At 41.7% G+C, this 16,472-nt stretch overlaps 2 long non-coding RNA genes across 2 annotated transcripts in view; both read right to left on the reverse strand.

Annotated features, from left to right (window-relative positions):
- LOC139357858 (uncharacterized) overlaps nt 1-16,472 on the reverse strand; it is a 276,436-nt gene that overhangs the window by 112,927 nt on the left and 147,037 nt on the right. The gene's annotated exons all lie outside the window — the stretch shown is intronic.
- The window catches only part of LOC139357857 (uncharacterized), a 28,638-nt gene continuing 13,815 nt past the window's right edge, over nt 1,650-16,472 (reverse strand). The window contains exons 2-3 of the long non-coding RNA XR_011611755.1: nt 3,440-3,518; nt 1,650-2,112 (exon numbers count right to left, since the gene is read on the reverse strand). This is a non-coding gene — a long non-coding RNA (uncharacterized lncRNA). The remainder of the gene's footprint in view (nt 2,113-3,439; nt 3,519-16,472) is intronic.

A 16,472-nucleotide genomic window follows, 5' to 3' on the forward strand; every position in this document is an offset into this window, starting at 1 on the left:
TCAAGACCATGGGGCTACCATAATGAGCAGAAAGGACACAGTCTCTACCCTCAAGGAGCTTATAATCTAGTGTCACAGATGTTAATCAAATAATAAAATAACGTATCGTTACAACTTTGCCATCAAGGCAAAGTACCAGGAACCATGAAAGTGTGAACCAGGAAGACTAGGCCTAGTCTGGAAGAACAAGTATGGGTCACCTTGATGGCATCTCCTGCAAGGACACCTTTCTGATTCTCCAAGCCCAATATGCATGTGTTTCTCTCTCTCTCTCTCTCTCCACTCCCCACCCCACCCAACTGACCCCCATCTCTGTCTCCCTGTCTCAGAGTCCCGTAGCACATTGTTAAGCTCTTAACAAAGTTCATTTGTGTTATTTACAAATTTTCTCTGAATTTCCTAATCCTTAACAACACACTTTACGTCACCCACCTTTGCATTCTTAACAGTGGTTTCCCTACTCAATAAATATTAGTTGAAGTGCATTGACACCTCAGTGAGTCATCAACAGAGAAGAGAAATATGACTAGTATAAAATATCAGATAATCCAAAAATCTCATGGCTAAGTTTTACCATGTCTCTGGTTTATAGCACTACCTTGGTACTTATCAAAGTTTCTGTTTATTTGTCCATGTGTCCATCTTCTCCACTAGCTTGCGAGTTCTGAAGAGAGGGGATCGGTTCTTCATGAAGGGAGTCAGGTTTAAGCTGAGTTTAGAAGATAAATATATGGACGAGCCTAGTACAGTGTTTGGCACTTAGTGGATTCTTAACACAAGCTTATGAAACAAGTTCATCAACATATAGTGAAATAATTTTCACTCCCAGTTAGTTGTCCTCCCTCTTAATGCTTGCTCTAGACCTTTTGCCTTCCAAATGCCTATTTTGGGGCACATAATGAGTAATCAATAGATACTTACTGATTTAGAGGTTGAACCTGGACCTCAGCAGTTCACCACTTCAGGGGATACCATTCTCACTGTGGTCTATGGAAATGGGGCTTCCCTAGAGTACCATGTAGATTACAGTGTGGATAGTGTCCCTGCAGTTGGGCAACACAGAGGCACCAAGTCCAAACTTCTCATCTCACAGATAAAAACAGTTAAGGAAACTCCCTCAATTTCCACAACAAGCTTGTGGCATAAATGCAGCTCTTCTTCTGACTCTCAGGTCACTACAACTAGTTGGCTTGTATGTTTAAAATAAAATTGAATTTAAAATTATTTATTTTGAGCATCTCTTGATTTTCCTTGAAGGGAGTCTAGCCACCCTAGAGTACCAACACAGTAAAGCTTGGAATGCCTACTTAAGTGAATGTCTGTTGTGAACCATAGTCAACATACTTATAAATCAGCCCTATAAATAGTCCCTTACATGTAGCAATTACCCCAAGACTAATAGTAAAAAGCCTGAATTTTTTTCTTTAGCCATATACCTCCTGAAAAAAATAGAGAGACAACTTGACTAAGGAAAATGACCAAAGACTTGACTTAGGTATGATCCAGATATTTTTATATACATTCCTTTTTAGAGATATGATCTCCCTATGTTGCCCAGGCTGGAATGCAGGAGTGCAATGGCTACTCATAGGCATGATCATAGCTCACTGCAACCTCAAACTCTTAGCCTCAAGGGATCCTCCCACCCCTGCCTCCCAAGTAGCTAGGACTACAGTCACATGCCACCATGTCTGGCTTTATATTTGTCTTTGTTCATCCCCATCATAGAATCAGCAAACAGGAGGGTATGTACTCAGGTAGTGCAGCAGGTGGCCACTTCATGTCTCCTCTGAAGTCTTGGGATTATAAGCAATGGCCTCTGAATAAGATTTCCTACTCAGAATGTGAGAGAAGCAATAACCAAAGCCTCAAAACAAAGAGAATGAGTCTATTTACAGAAAAGCACAAGTTGGATAATGTGGTGTTTTTTGAATTTTTGAAGGAAACTAAAATTAGAATAAGTACAATCAGGTTTTCATTCCACCTTAAATCTCCAACAAGATATTTCCTTTCCTTCAGGTCTGAGTTCAGGGTGACATCCCAGCCCCATCCCATTAAGCCCAAGTGAAGACACGATCCATGCCTCTGTGTCTTCTGTTCCCTCCTTCAATCCTGCAAGGAAAAGTTTCCTTAGTGAATAGGACTCTACAGATCAAGCGTTGACCCTTCCATTGGCAGATTCTAAAATGAGGCCTCCGTATATCTATCTCCTTCAGGTACTTGCAGAACGTGAGAGAGACCGCATTTGATTTTCAGTAAATGGGTCATTTTTCAATTCCTAATTTAGAAAACTCATTCTTAGTATTTTCCTGCTCTGAGGATCTGACAGGGGGTGTGGATCAGGGGAATGTCAAGAGAAATGATTCCATAAGTTTAAAAACATATTTAAATTATTGTGTTCTATTTTCTAAGTCTTTCCATGATGCATCTATGTACCTGAGTTGGTTTCTGAACACTTTCATTTGGTTTCTTAATTGGACATTTTATAGATCTTGTGGTACATGTTCAATATGTCTAGGGAGAAAAATCTAACTAGCCAATAACATCAAAATAGGACTGGAACCAGGAGAGAATCTCTTGCACCTGCACTCCTCCTATTCTACTTTGCTGTACTTTTGTGTGTATGTGAGTAGGGGTGAGGGGGTGAGGGTAAAAAAGGGTAAAGACCCAGGCTCTACACCAGCAAAATAAATTAGGGAACTGAGGCAGCTAGTGCAATAATTCAGTTCAAAAAAATTGGGTGACCTGAATTTTGCAGACTATAAGTCTAATAAGCACTCTTGCCTGCTAATGGTTCTATTCTCCATGCCCTTGTCAGTTTGGGATTTCTAAGGCAGCTCTCTTCAGACTGAGAGTTTAGGTTTGGGATCAGGTTGTTAACAGTGTAGTCATTGCATTTGGAGTAGAAGAAGGGGAAAGAGATGCCTTTCCCTCCATGGACAGAGCCAAGAAATCCAATCAGCCAAAGTGCTACCCAGAAATAAAGAGGATGCTTCTAATATGGAGCTAGACAAATGGCCAGTTTTAATCATGTTGCCTGTTGGCAGGCAGTACTGGTGCCTAGCATTGTACCAAATGCAGCACATGAATACATACCGTCACCTGGAGAAAGGAAGTGAAAGCAAGTCAGGGTCCCAGCAGGAAACAGAATAGTCTCCAGATGATTTGAATAAAGAGACGTTAATTAAGGGGCTGCTAACAGAGGAGTGAGTAGAGTCGAGGAAACAAACAAGGGAGGAGGAATGGACAGAGAAACACATAGAGACTCAGGTTAGTGAAGGTCCCAGGACTGATGGAACAGGAGTAGTAAATAGTGTCCTGAGACCAGTAAGAGTTGCGCCAAGGGAGAGGGACCAGGAAGCAGGAGCTGGAGTGATGCAGAAATGCCACTGCCTTCAGAGGCATGCCCTTAAGGAAGGGGGAAAGTGGGAACACCCACCTTCTCTTTGCTCCTTTGCTGTAGTCCCTGCCAGCATATTCCGTTTGGCCAAATCAACGCTGGAACCACGGTCAGCCTCCTGGGATACAGAGCATGGTATAAAGGATGTAGTATGGATTCAGGGGTGGGAAATAAATGAAGAATAACTGTCTTCATTAGCAACATTCTTTAGATCATGGTACATTGAGCAATGGCTAGTGCTTCCACTTACTTCACGTGTGTCCACCACATTTTATATCAACTGTGTCTGCATGACCCTCAGCCAGCCCTGTGCCAGCTCCACATCCAGGCTTCACAGTCTCCTCCTTATTCCATTTCTCTCCTTCTAAAGCCAGTCTTTGTCAAGGCTCTTCTGACCTATTGTCCTCTCTTAAGTCTCAATTCTCCTTACTCTCATAGCTCTTAGCAAATGATAATGCCTGCTATTAGCAGTTGATAATTATTCACTAAGTCTGTATTTTTTATTCGCCAAGTGATTAGTTAGTGAGATTTATTAGGTACCAGGCATTATACTTCCTGCTGAGGACACAATGGTATGTAAAAAGGACAGAGTGCCTCCCCTCTGGAGATTTCAGTCAAGTAAGATACAGAACGGTGAGTGGAATTGTCATAAAAATACACATGTGATTGCAAACTTTGTTGAGTGCTGTAAATAAAAAGTGCAATTGTGAATAGTGCTGCAATAAACATACGTGTGCATGTGTCTTTATAGCAGCATAATTTATAATCCTTTGGGTATATACCCAGTAATGGGATGGCTGGGTCATATGGTACATCTAGTTCTAGATCCTTGAGGAATCGCCATACTGTTTTCCATAATGGTTGAACTAGTTTACAATCCCACCAACAGTGTAAAAGTGTTCCTATTTCTCCACATCCTCTCCAGCACCTGTTGTTTCCTGACTTTTTAATGATCGCCATTCTAACTGGTGTGAGATGGTATCTCATTGTGGTTTTGATTTGCATTTCTCTGATGGCCAGCGATGATGAGCATTTTTTCATGTGTCTGTTGGCTGTATGAATGTCTTCTTTTGAGAAATGTCTGTTCATATCCTTTGCCCACTTTTTGATGGGGTTGTTTTTTTCTTGTAAATTTGTTTGAGTTCTTGGAATCAACCCAAATGTCCATCAGTGACAGATTGGATTAAGAAAATGTGGCACATATACACCATGGAATACTATGCAGCCATCAAAAAGGATGAGTTTGTGTCCTTTGTAGGGACATGGATGCAGCTGGAAACCATCATTCTCAGCAAACTATCACAAGAACAGAAAACCAAACACCGCATGTTCTCACTCATAGGTGGGAACTGAACAATGAGATCACTCAGGAAGGGGAACATCACACACCGGGGCCTATCATGGGGAGGGGGGAGGGGGGAGGGATTGCATTGGGAGTTATACCTGATGTAAATGACGAGTTGATGGGTGCAGCACACCAACATGGCACAAGTATACATATGTAACAAACCTGCACGTTATGCACATGTACCCTACAACTTAAAGTATAATAATAATAAATAAATTTTAAAAAAATAAAAAAAATAAATAAATAAAAAGTGCAAAGTGCCTTGAGACTATATGGCAGGCAGTCTGTAGATTGTGAATGACTTTCTGAAAGAGTAAGACCTGATTTGAGAGGGGAAAGCTGAATCACTGAGTTAGAAGTCACTAGACAAAGGAAAGGTTGGGGAAGAGATGGAGAGTGGGGCTGCCAATGGAAATAGCATGTGCAAAGGCCCTGAGGTAGGCAGAGTTGTGTTGTTTTTTGATGAACTAATGGGAGACCCATGGGGTGGGCCCTGTAAAGCCAGGCAGAGCCAGCTCAGTAAAGCAGGAGCCCCACTTGAACAGAACTGTGGCCATATTTGACCAAGCTTCTAGAAACTTAAAATTCTGCAGAGAATAAACATAAGGCTTCAGCCTTTTAAAATTCATGTTTTGCCACTGAAGCCTTATAAAGATTGCATTAATTCCCTCCAAATCGCCTTTCCAACAGTCATTGATTTGCTGAATTTTGTTAAACAGCCCATTTCCCAAGGCAGAGAAAATATTAAATTGACAGGTCTCTGAGCTATAGTATTCTGTGAGTTCCTCATATTACCTGATTATCCAAAGAACTGCGAGTGCAAAGAACTGAAGTTGTTTGAAATAATAATTAAGAATTTAATCTTATTGTGTTTTCCTTACCTAGTTTTTGTTTGTTTGCTTGTGGGCTCTTTTGGTTAGTTTGGTTTCAAGTTTCTTTCTGCATGTAACCATGAAATAAATTTTGCAAATGAGGCAGAGGAGTGAGACATAGTGGACTTCTGAAAGGTATCAGGGATAAGAGAGGGAAGATAAGACAGTAGTGGATGATACACTCTTGTTCACTGCCTTGTTTTCCCTGAGCTGCAAAGATCACAGTCAACTTCTCAAACCAAAGCTGTTTATTACCTCGTACTCCCTCTGCTGGTCTCAGGCTCTCAGAGCCCAGGTGTTTAGAGAGGTGAGTCTCTCCAAATTCTGCCCACACCTCTCCGCCACTTCTGGTTCCCTACCCCAACCCTCAATGTCGACCACCTAGAAAACTGCAATTCTTCTTTCTCTGAACCCCCAGAGGTGGGTTGTCTTTGCCACTTGATGTGGCACTTAATTGCAAATCCTCTCTGTGCACCCTTTTTAAAATAAATATCTCCCCTTTGACCAGTCCATAAGTTTCTCCAGGTCAGTAACCATAGCTCAGGCTCTTCCCAAACCCCAAAGTACCCAGCTCAAAACTGGACAAAATAGTGGTGAATTAACCATAAAAATGAATGATATGGTGAGTCTGAAAAAAATTAGCAATTGAGAATAAAAAACATAGCCATGTCCAACCTTTTTAAAAAGAGGACATAACAAATAACATATTGTACAATTATCTTTGTCTTCAGCTGTTCAATTAACATCACTAGGCTAACACTTTTTTTTAGCTAGAAAAGACACTCCATCCTTCATTCTCCTCCCTTTCAGCCACTTTTTCCTACTTTTAATGGAGAGACTCAAAACTTTTTGATCAAGAACACATATATAAACAGAGCATGCACACATATACATGCATGCCTGCACACACACACATACACACACACACACACACACCCCTCTCAACTCTTTTTTCCTTTAAAAGGCAAAGCTCCTTTTAAACACAACGAACATTCCATGTCCAGGAGAAGACCACAGCAGCACACCAGGCCAGCCGGATGGAATGGGCTCCCATTTCTCTGGGGCTGAGCCCCTTCATGCTTTCTGTCCTCACCCCAACACCTCAGGTTATGGTTTCTTTTTTGCTGATACAAGCTCTGGAGGTGTCCCCATGGAGACATAAAAAGGCTTCTGGTTTCTACTTAATAAGGAAACCTGAAAATATACAAGACCCTAAATGCATGGCCTCTGAGAGAATTTTCCCATGGGCCACATCCAGGTGTAAGAAATAATTAGGAAGGGTACAACGGTACCTGTATTAAATTTGATATTACATTTACATGCGTGCAAAACACTGTGGCCCATTCTCAACCCAACTTTTTAAATTATGTCTGTTGTTGCTTTGTCTTTTTCACCTATACAATGCTAATGCAATGGTTTTGTGCTCTGTACTTTACTGAGTTTGTTCACATTATTTTTTTGCTTGATCTTCAAAATATTCTTGGACAGCAGGCATGAGAAAAAGGATAAGTGGCTTGCCAAGGTCGCATAGCTCATTAATGGCACCACCAAGGCTAGAATATTAATAGTCATCTTTATCCAACTGCCTATCTTAATGCAGATTTCTAATGTCAGAAATATAAATTACAAAGTATGGGACTACTGAGTCAAGGAGAGAATATATCCAAGCCTTTCGAGTGCCAACAACACCCCTTGCAAACATCCAAATCATCACTAAGCTTTCATGGTTAGAATCCCTTTCCATTTGGAGTGTTCCTATCCTCATGGCACGAATCACGGTACTTTCTATTTTTCTGATTTTCCACAAGAACTGAAAAAGCAAGGGATGCTTATAAAGTACTCAGAGAGCCTCAGGTCATAAGTGCTGTGCTAATGATGTCAGCATCCATTGCAAGGTAGACTGTTTTATATCAAGCAATAGTAAATACCGGTGGCATCTGTAATCTCCAACAAGAGCAACTTATGGGTTTTGTTCTCAACTTTGATTTTGACTTGTTTCTGGGCCAGTAACTTAGATCCCTACCCTTACCTTAATGCACTTTTTATAGTTTAATTTCCTTTATGTGGCGCTGTTTGGAGTTGGAATTTTTTTTAAAGCAATATGACTCAATTGAAATCAGATTTTCCCTAAAGAAATCAAGCAGATCACAGAGGGGTCCAATCTGAAAACCCTGCCCCATCGCCTGTGATCATTCCAAAGAGAATCGTATTTCCCCTTTTTACCCTTTTGTGTCTACCTGAATGATTTGTTTGCCTCAGTCTTATGATAATGCAGTACTGGGGCTGATGAATAAAGCCTCCTGAAAATACAAAGAATGTACCAGTATCACCCACAAAAGCTTTGTAGTAGGACATTTCTTTCAGTCTCTATTTAGTCCTTTCTGATAATACTGGATCTACTTCCTTCCATGATTAGGGCTGCTGAGATATGAACATAGGGAGAGGAACCTCTAAGGAATCTGTTCATTGCACACAGGGCCAGCATGCAGTACTTATGAAGTGGCTATAGTGCCTCCTTTCCAGTGGTTTCTCTGATGTGGCCACAGCATGAAATTCTCAGGAAGAGTATCATTTTGGGAAAGAGGATGAGGCAGAGAGAACCCCCAGAGAAGGTGATCAGGAAGAAGAGAAAGGTCTAGAACAAAGGGCAGAAGGAAAAATAAGTCCTGCCTCTTCCTACTTAACTGACTTTGGGAAAATTACTTAATCTCTATGGGATTATCTCTTTTCTTTTAATTTGTAAAGTGGGAAATTCTCTAGAAACCACCTCATAGCATTTCTGTGTGTATCAAATGAATAATATATAAGCAGAGAACCTAGGGTTCTGCGGGGTGCCCAAGCTAGCTTTGGCAATGATAATGCTACTGCAGGGGCAGCTCCAGGACCCCAACTGGTTGGGGAAGCAGTGGAGAAGATCAATATAGAGAGGCAAGAGCATGCCAGGGACAAGCTCTACTTCCATGACATTGCCTAGGGTGGGCTCTGGGGATGCTCCTCTCTCAGTGATGAATTAATGAGTTAATGAGATCAGACATGATATACATACACCATGTTCATTTTTCTTTAAAGTTTCCATGAGTGGACCAAGGCTAGTGAAAAAAAAAATTTCTAATATCATTTGCAGTAAATGACTTCCATGCCATACAGTCAGTTACTTCAAGGGGAAGGAAAGAGCTGTGAGACAATAGGTAAGTTATGGATTAACAAGAGAGAAGTTTATGTTATTTTTCCTGAGTAAGATACCTGTATTTACTGCATCATTTTAAGAAATCCTGTCTCTGGGATAAAAATGTCTTGGTTCTTGAGTTGGAAATGAAGAGAGGGTATGAGGAAGGGCGAGAATTCCTTAGAAGTAATCTTATTTAAAGAACAAAGCCATGTTTAATTGCTCTTATTATTTTTGAATGAAGAGCCTCGCAAATCTTTCAGTGACTCATTGATGGTTACAGATATTGCTATGAATTTTCTGCATATGTGCAAATTTCAGGAGAATACAAAAAATTCAAAAGGGACAATGCCCTTTCTCCTCTCCTCCATCTCCTTTTTTTAAAAAATCCCCAGGCTGAAGATACAATAAATTGTACCTATTATATAGAAAAGGGACATTTTATTTTAACTTCTGTTTGTCTTTTTAAGAGTCAAATCACACTACTGTACTTTAAAATCTCGCAACAGGTTACTGATACTCGATATAACAACCTCAGTATATTAATTAGTTTTCAAGACCCCTAAGTAATCAAAATCTAGTCGTTCAAGGTCACAGTTTGACTTATTTACAATTGACAAATAACTTGGCAAACTCTGCACTGAACCACTCCATACAATAGAAAGTATATTGTCACTCAACTTAACAAAAGAATCTTTCTTTGCCATCTCACTACAATGGCCCTGCAAATGAACATCGCCTGAATAAAATCCTAACCACATTTTCACTCTCATTAACCACAGTAGGGTAGCACACAATTTGCCTGGCTCCTGCTTAGACCACTGTGCACCATTTTAGTAGCAGCAGTTTGATGGGTTTTATGGCAGGTGATATATGGAGTGGGAGTTTCGGGAGTCGTAAACAGAAGGCACTGTGTATCACAATGTGGTTTAGGGATATAATGACTGTGTTGTAAAGCAAGGGATGACAATACTGCACTAGGCTTGGGGTACTGAACCAATAGACCAAACAGCTCAACATAACTCAAGTAAGAATGAAAAAATCCTAGGAAGGAGTGTGTGTGTGTGTGTGTGTGTGTGTGTGTGTGTATCTCTGTGTGTGTGCGTGCCTTCTTCTAGCTTTCATTAATTACTTCTGATGAATTTGAATAAGAGCTACTAAAACTGAAATAAATCTGTGTCTCCCTGGAAAAATAGAACATTTCTCTTTCCTTCTAGTGCAATCTTTTTCTGCCTCCTCTGTCCAACCCTTAACCACTTTCACTGGCAGAATAATTAGGTAAACAGCTAGTCCTGGTACAAGGAAAGAAATAGTAGAAATTTAGGAAGATTGATGCAGAGGAGAAAATATTACCAAAATAAACTTTCTTTCCATTCTAGGAGAACCCATTTCCTATGACAGGGGTTCAAATTATGTTTGACCTAAGAGCTATCCCTCCTGCCCAGAGAGCAGAAAGAGTTTGCAGGGCTGCAGCCAGTCTCAGGGTCCCCGCTGCTAACATCCCTGGGTGTCCTGGATCTGATTGTCTCTAAGTCACTTGAAGTCACTTTCTCCCAGAGGACTCTGGCGATCACCAAACAGGGAAGAGCAACATGTGATCTTCAAAGAAAACAATGTTGGACCCACAAATGAGGGCTTGTAGCTACTTAATTGCTGTGTGACCTTGGGCGACTCGAGAAACTTCTCTGAGTTTCCCTTTCCTTTTGGCATACTATCCTGTCTTCCTGACTTACGGTGGGAATCACAACAGGTAGTAGTTTGAAATTGGAAAGCAATAAGCCAGTATAAATCATCATTCGTATCATCACCATGTCATCACCATCACTATCACAGCAGCATAATGTGCTGAGACATTATTACGTGTTTGGTTCTAACTATATTTCCCCCCTCCTTCGTTCCCAAAGAGTAGCCAAGTCCTTTGCATTCCTCACTTCAGTGGAGGATTTTAAAGGTTGAAAGTAGAAATTGCCTGCAGAGAAGTCCCTACCAGGCTTTTCCTTCTAAAAGTTTGCACTCCTTGAAGCACGGAGAAAGAAAAAAATGCCTTTGAATTTGGAGATTCCCCAAGACTGAGAAGGTGGCCTGTAGGTTTAGAGAGAAGTTAGAATCCAGGACTCTTGCAATGCCATGTGGAGGCTATAGGCCTCTGGCTAGGTGTCAGCATAATGAAATTAAAGAGGCTTAGCCTAGACAGGAAGGCCCCCAGCCTTGGCAAAAGCATGGTGCTGAGGAAGCACTGCATTCACGAGTTCAAGGAACCAATGCAGATTAGGGTAAGCAGTGCCCAGGGTGGACTGATACCAGACGGCCTCAGGAACTGTCTCCACCCCTACCCTTTACCAAAAAGACTGAGGCAGCATTTCTCATCAACCTGAGCTAAATCAGACTTAATCGATTTAAATAAAATAATGTCACACACCTGCATTTGTGGCACACCTCAGACCTACTTTGCTATAACCTTGGATAATTGGATCAAGATGGTCAGTAGACATCAACCATGGTTTAAATTACACAGTACTAGTCAGCAGTAACACTCTCATCCTCATTTAGCTCACATTTGCAAATTACTCCTTCAAAGATTTGACACAACTGAGGACACTCAAAAATAATACACCACTCCCTCAGGAAATCCCACAAACGAATTACAAGAACAAAGACAGCATCTCTAGAAAGAGTTCTAGCCTCCCAGGGGAAGCACCAGGAGAACACCTTTCTTTGGAATGCTGAAGTTCCAATGCACTTTTAAAAAATCTCCCTAGGCCGGGCGTCGTGGCTCACGCCTGTAATCCCAGCACTTTGGGAGGCTGAGGCAGGCGGATCACGACGTCAGGAGATCGAAACCATCCTGGCTACCATGGTGAAACCCTGTCTCTACTAAAAAATACAAAAAAATTAGCCAGGCGTGGTGGCGGGTGCCTGTAGTCCCAGTTGCTCAGGAGGCTGAGGCAAGAGAATGGCATGAACCTGGAAGGCCGAGCTTGCAGTGAGCTGAGATCGCGCCACTGCACTCCAGCCTGGGCGACAGAGTGAGACTCCGTCTCAAAAAAAATAAATAAATAAATAAATAAATATATTCTCCCTAGCATTGCCTCATCCACATCCACCCTTTTTATTTGCAGGACCAGAAGGGAGACGGGTCCTGCTGTACCTCAGCCCACCCCGAGGCTCATGTCCTGATGCCAGACTCCAGCCAGGCATGTAGCACGGTCTATGTGGGTCTGCTGAAGCTGTCGCTTCATTTCCTCCTTTCTCCTTAATAAGGAAATGACTGACCCACGTGTACCACATATCTATTTATCAGCAGATCATAAGCCCAGTCTTCTGAAATCTCGTGACAGGTCCCATTAGCTATGAGCTACCCAATAATGTGTATAATCAGTTGTTAATGGCAATATGCTATTCTCTGATAACTGGGCCATTAGTGAGTGTCAGCGCTACCTTAAGCAGGCAGTCCTCCACCTGACTGATACCTGGCTTTAGGGATGCTGAACACTCATTTCCATTAGTGATGATTCTCTTGCAGGTAAGAGGTAGAGTGGGTGTCTTCCTAAGTTACCCATTCTGGATACTTTGTGACCCTTTAAAGTTTCTGTTTCAGACCTCTATAGTAAACAGACTCTTGGGAATTTGGGTTATAAGTAGAAATAATGTACCATTTGAAATGATATACAAAGTCCAAAAGCAAATACACAGGTCCCTCTGACCCTCAAGGTACCTTCAGTCACAAGGAGATAACTGACACTTTGGGAACAATGCTAAAATTCCAAGTCCTTCTAAAGGCAGATCTTCTCAACACCATATCACATAAAAATGCCTTATAATGGTTTAGCTATAGTAGTTTCTTTTTCTTTTTTTTTTTTTTTTTTTGGCTATGGAGAAACTTGAAGAAGAAGTCTCAGAGTTTTTATAGTTACACACACACACTCCACACTTCTCCACCACCAAAAACTTGGGTCAAATTCTCCATGCTCATTTCAAAGCTTCCTCGGCTTCCTTTATGTATGCTTTCCATCTCATTTCATTTAAAGAACCAAGAGTGAAAAGTTCCAAAATCCTCAGGCACATGGGAAATGTGCAAAACTCTACCTTAGTACATTTTCCCTTCATGCTCACCACAAAATCTGTGCCCATCACCCAAACAGGACAAGCTCCAACTTCAGCCCAAACTCAGCAGCTTTGGAAGTGTTTGCTAGCGTAGACCTTCATAGGTCAGAATTTGATTTATATGGGAAAGGAAAGTTTCACTGAACCTAGAAATCTGTCGACCATATCCAGCCAATGCCCAGGTGATTTACATCCACACAACAGCCCAGCACTGCCTATCAAAGGCCCTCGAGTTTTTACTGCTGCTTCCATAAAAAGGAAATTTAGCACGAAGGACTTGCCAAGGGGTCATCACATGTTGTTGGAGAGAAATAAAGAATGAGATGTTTGTCAAGTGCAGGGAGAAAGTATAAAGTTCAGCTTACACACTCCCTCCAGTTCTGGCTGCCAGGAAACCAGGGCCTGGGTCTATCCTTTCCGGAAATGCCACTTCCTCAGAGTCACTGAGGAAACAGAGGTACACCCAGGCCTTGGAGGAGATAATTCCTTACCAAGCTTAGCATCCCAGGGAAATGACAACAACCCTGGTCCAATCTCACCCCAGAAAAGAGAGCTTGGGTTTGGCATGTCATAACATGGCAGGGGTGGGATGGAGAGGCTAAACCTCTGGTCATGAACATTCTAAAACATCAAAATACAGTGTTCAAGTTCCTCTCCCAAGGAGAGGTCCTATACCAGTCTCAGGATACTGGACATCCCAGCACAACTGCACAACAGTAAAATGGTAGAGAAGATGAGAATGTGGGGAATTGCTTCTCCCCGGGCAGCACTTCAGGGACTCATTCACTCAGGGAAAAACTCTCAGTGCCCACTAAATGCAACGCACTGCACTGAGGATGCAGAGATGAACCAACCAGAATGCCGCCTCTACACTCGCAAACCCTGTAGAAGAATGAAGACCCCTCCTGACTTGAGGGGTCAGTCCAGGGGATGGGTCTGTTTAGGGAAAATCTGAGCCATGCCCAGATAAGAGGACTCAGCTGTTGATGCCTCCTGATGAGCCAGTACTGTTATACAATCCCACACCCTGATTCTGCTGTTCATTAATGTGCCCATTCACTCATGCATGCATGCATTTAGTCAGTCAATGAATACTTATTTGGTGCCTAGTATATTCCAAACAGCATATTATACTCTAGAGATATAATGCTGAGCAAATGAAAATACGATTCTTGCTTTCATAGAGCTTATTAACCAATGACTTGCAAGTAAATAAGGAATTTCAACTTTGTAAGTGCCACAGTGGAGAAATTGATGGTGCTCTACAAGGGCCTAAAACAGAAAGGGAAGATTGACCTGATCAGAAGATCAGGGGTAAGTTCCCTGATGCTTGACTTGTGATTGGGCGGATGAACTGTTAGGTAGATGAAAGGAGGGGGAAGAGTGCCTCAGGCAGAGGCCACAGCAGTCACAAGAGCTGGGTGCATTGTGCTGGGGACTAGGGACTGAAGGAGGGTCAGTGATGCTGGAGCACAGCACGGAGACCCTGGCAGAAGACATGGCGGTAGGACATGTAGAGTTTGGCCACACTCAATAAGGAATTTCAGTTTTGTCCTAAGAATCATGAAAAGTTTTTTGGGCTGACATGTGATAGTACTGATTTTTTTAAAAGCCCCTCTGGCAGCAGGATGAAAAAAAAAGAAAGGACAGAAGCAGTAGGAAAGCAGAGATACCAGTTTGGGGTCTTTTCCAGTCCAAGCAAAAGATGATTTGGGTTGGTGAAGTGTGGAGCTGAAAGTGGAAATGAAGAAAAAAGTAAATGCTTTGAGAGGTAAAAGCAAGGATTGGATATATGGAGTGACAGGTTGTCAAAATGACCTCTAGATTTGTGGTCTGATTTCCTGGAAAGATAGCTGGCCAAACCATAGTCTACCTTGTGGTCGTGATCTGTGTTCACCACCACATCTCAGCTTGCCTGACCCTTTTTCAACCTGTTTCTGCTCAGTTCCTTGCCTTCAACCTCAACAATGAACTCATTGGTCTCAATCTCAACTCATTGGACCAGGTGTTCTTGTGATGCTCTTCAGTGATTCACCTGGCACATACCACGATGTCTGCAAGCCTCTTGCTTGGGTTCCGTGAGCATCTCTCATCACCACCTCTCCTCTCCCACCTCAACTTCAACTGACCAGATCTCTCCAGCTTGAGTTGCTCTACATCTGCCCCTACCATCTTGGGCTATGACAGTAGGAAAGATGCTCATTCCTGGCTACTTGCAAAGCCTTATCCCTGGTAGATAATATTGTGCTTTCAGGGCTGGGCACAAAAATGAGTTCCTTCTCACTTATATAGTAATGGAGGAATAGGTAATGACACTATTCATTGAACTACTGTTTACTGAATTTATGTACTGTGCATAGTTTAAACATTTTTAATTTCACAATAATGCCATGAGGAAAATATTATTATTCCTGTTTACAGATGATGAAACTGAGGCACAGATAAGTGATTAGCTGACGATCACATGGCTAATAAAGGAAAAAGTGAGTTTCAGCCCAGGCAGTCCGAATCTGAAGCTGTTTCTCTTAGTCACTGTCCTCTACTGCCTGGGACAGATTCCACTATGCCTAACACATGTGCTCAGGCACTCCCATACTCTCAAGACTGGCTATGGGTCTTGAACCCCTCTGGGTCCAGTCATATTACCATAGTTATAAAATCGGAATCATCAAGTGACCCCCAGAAATAAAACCTTTCATGTGCAGAATCAAAAGTTGAGAGTCATCTGTTTCTAATTAATTTCTACTGTCCTCTGATATCAGCCTTTGCTATGATTATCTCTGTCTTTGGAAAACTCGATCTCAGTAGTAAGGGGGCTATGAAATAATGTGAAGCTGTTTGTTCCTCACACTAAATAACCTCACATGGTTGCACATTTTAGTTGGCTTATCTATTTATTGACTGACTCCCTCTCACCCTCACCTCTAAGTTTTCACATCTCAAGGCTACCACCCATTGTATTTCTCAAAACTTCCTTCCCTCGTGGAATTCATTGATATTAATGTGTTGTTCCCAATTGGAAAAAATTAAGAGATTTTCCAGGAAGAAACATACTACTCTGAATAAGAGGACAGCTGCCTTCTTTGTTGTACTTTGTATTCTGTATAATAAATCATGTCAAATTGGGGTAGTTCTCCTCCAATCCAACAGTAAAAAATGCATAAGCTTGATGACATCTAGTCATTTTGCATATTAGGTTATTTTGTTTTAGGATTTTTTTTTCTTTTTTATTATACTTTAAGTTCTAGGGTACATGTGCACAACGTGCAGGTTTGCTACATATGTATACATGTGCCATGTTGGTGTGCTGCACCCATAAGCTCGTCATTTACATTACGTATATCTCCTAATGCTATCCCTCCCCACTCTCCCCATCCCAGTGTGTGATGTTCCCCTTCCTGTGTCCAAGTGTTCTCATTGTTCAATTCCCACCTGAGTGAGAAAATGCAGTGTTTGGTTTTCTGTTCTTGCAATAGTTTGCTGAGAATAATGGTTTCCAGCTGCATCCATGTCTCTACAAAGGACATGAACTCATCCTATTTTATGGCTGCATAGTATTACATGGTGTATATGTGCCACATT

This window comes from Macaca nemestrina, chromosome 13, assembly GCF_043159975.1.
Source record: "Macaca nemestrina isolate mMacNem1 chromosome 13, mMacNem.hap1, whole genome shotgun sequence".
NCBI classification, from domain to species: domain Eukaryota; kingdom Metazoa; phylum Chordata; class Mammalia; order Primates; family Cercopithecidae; genus Macaca; species Macaca nemestrina.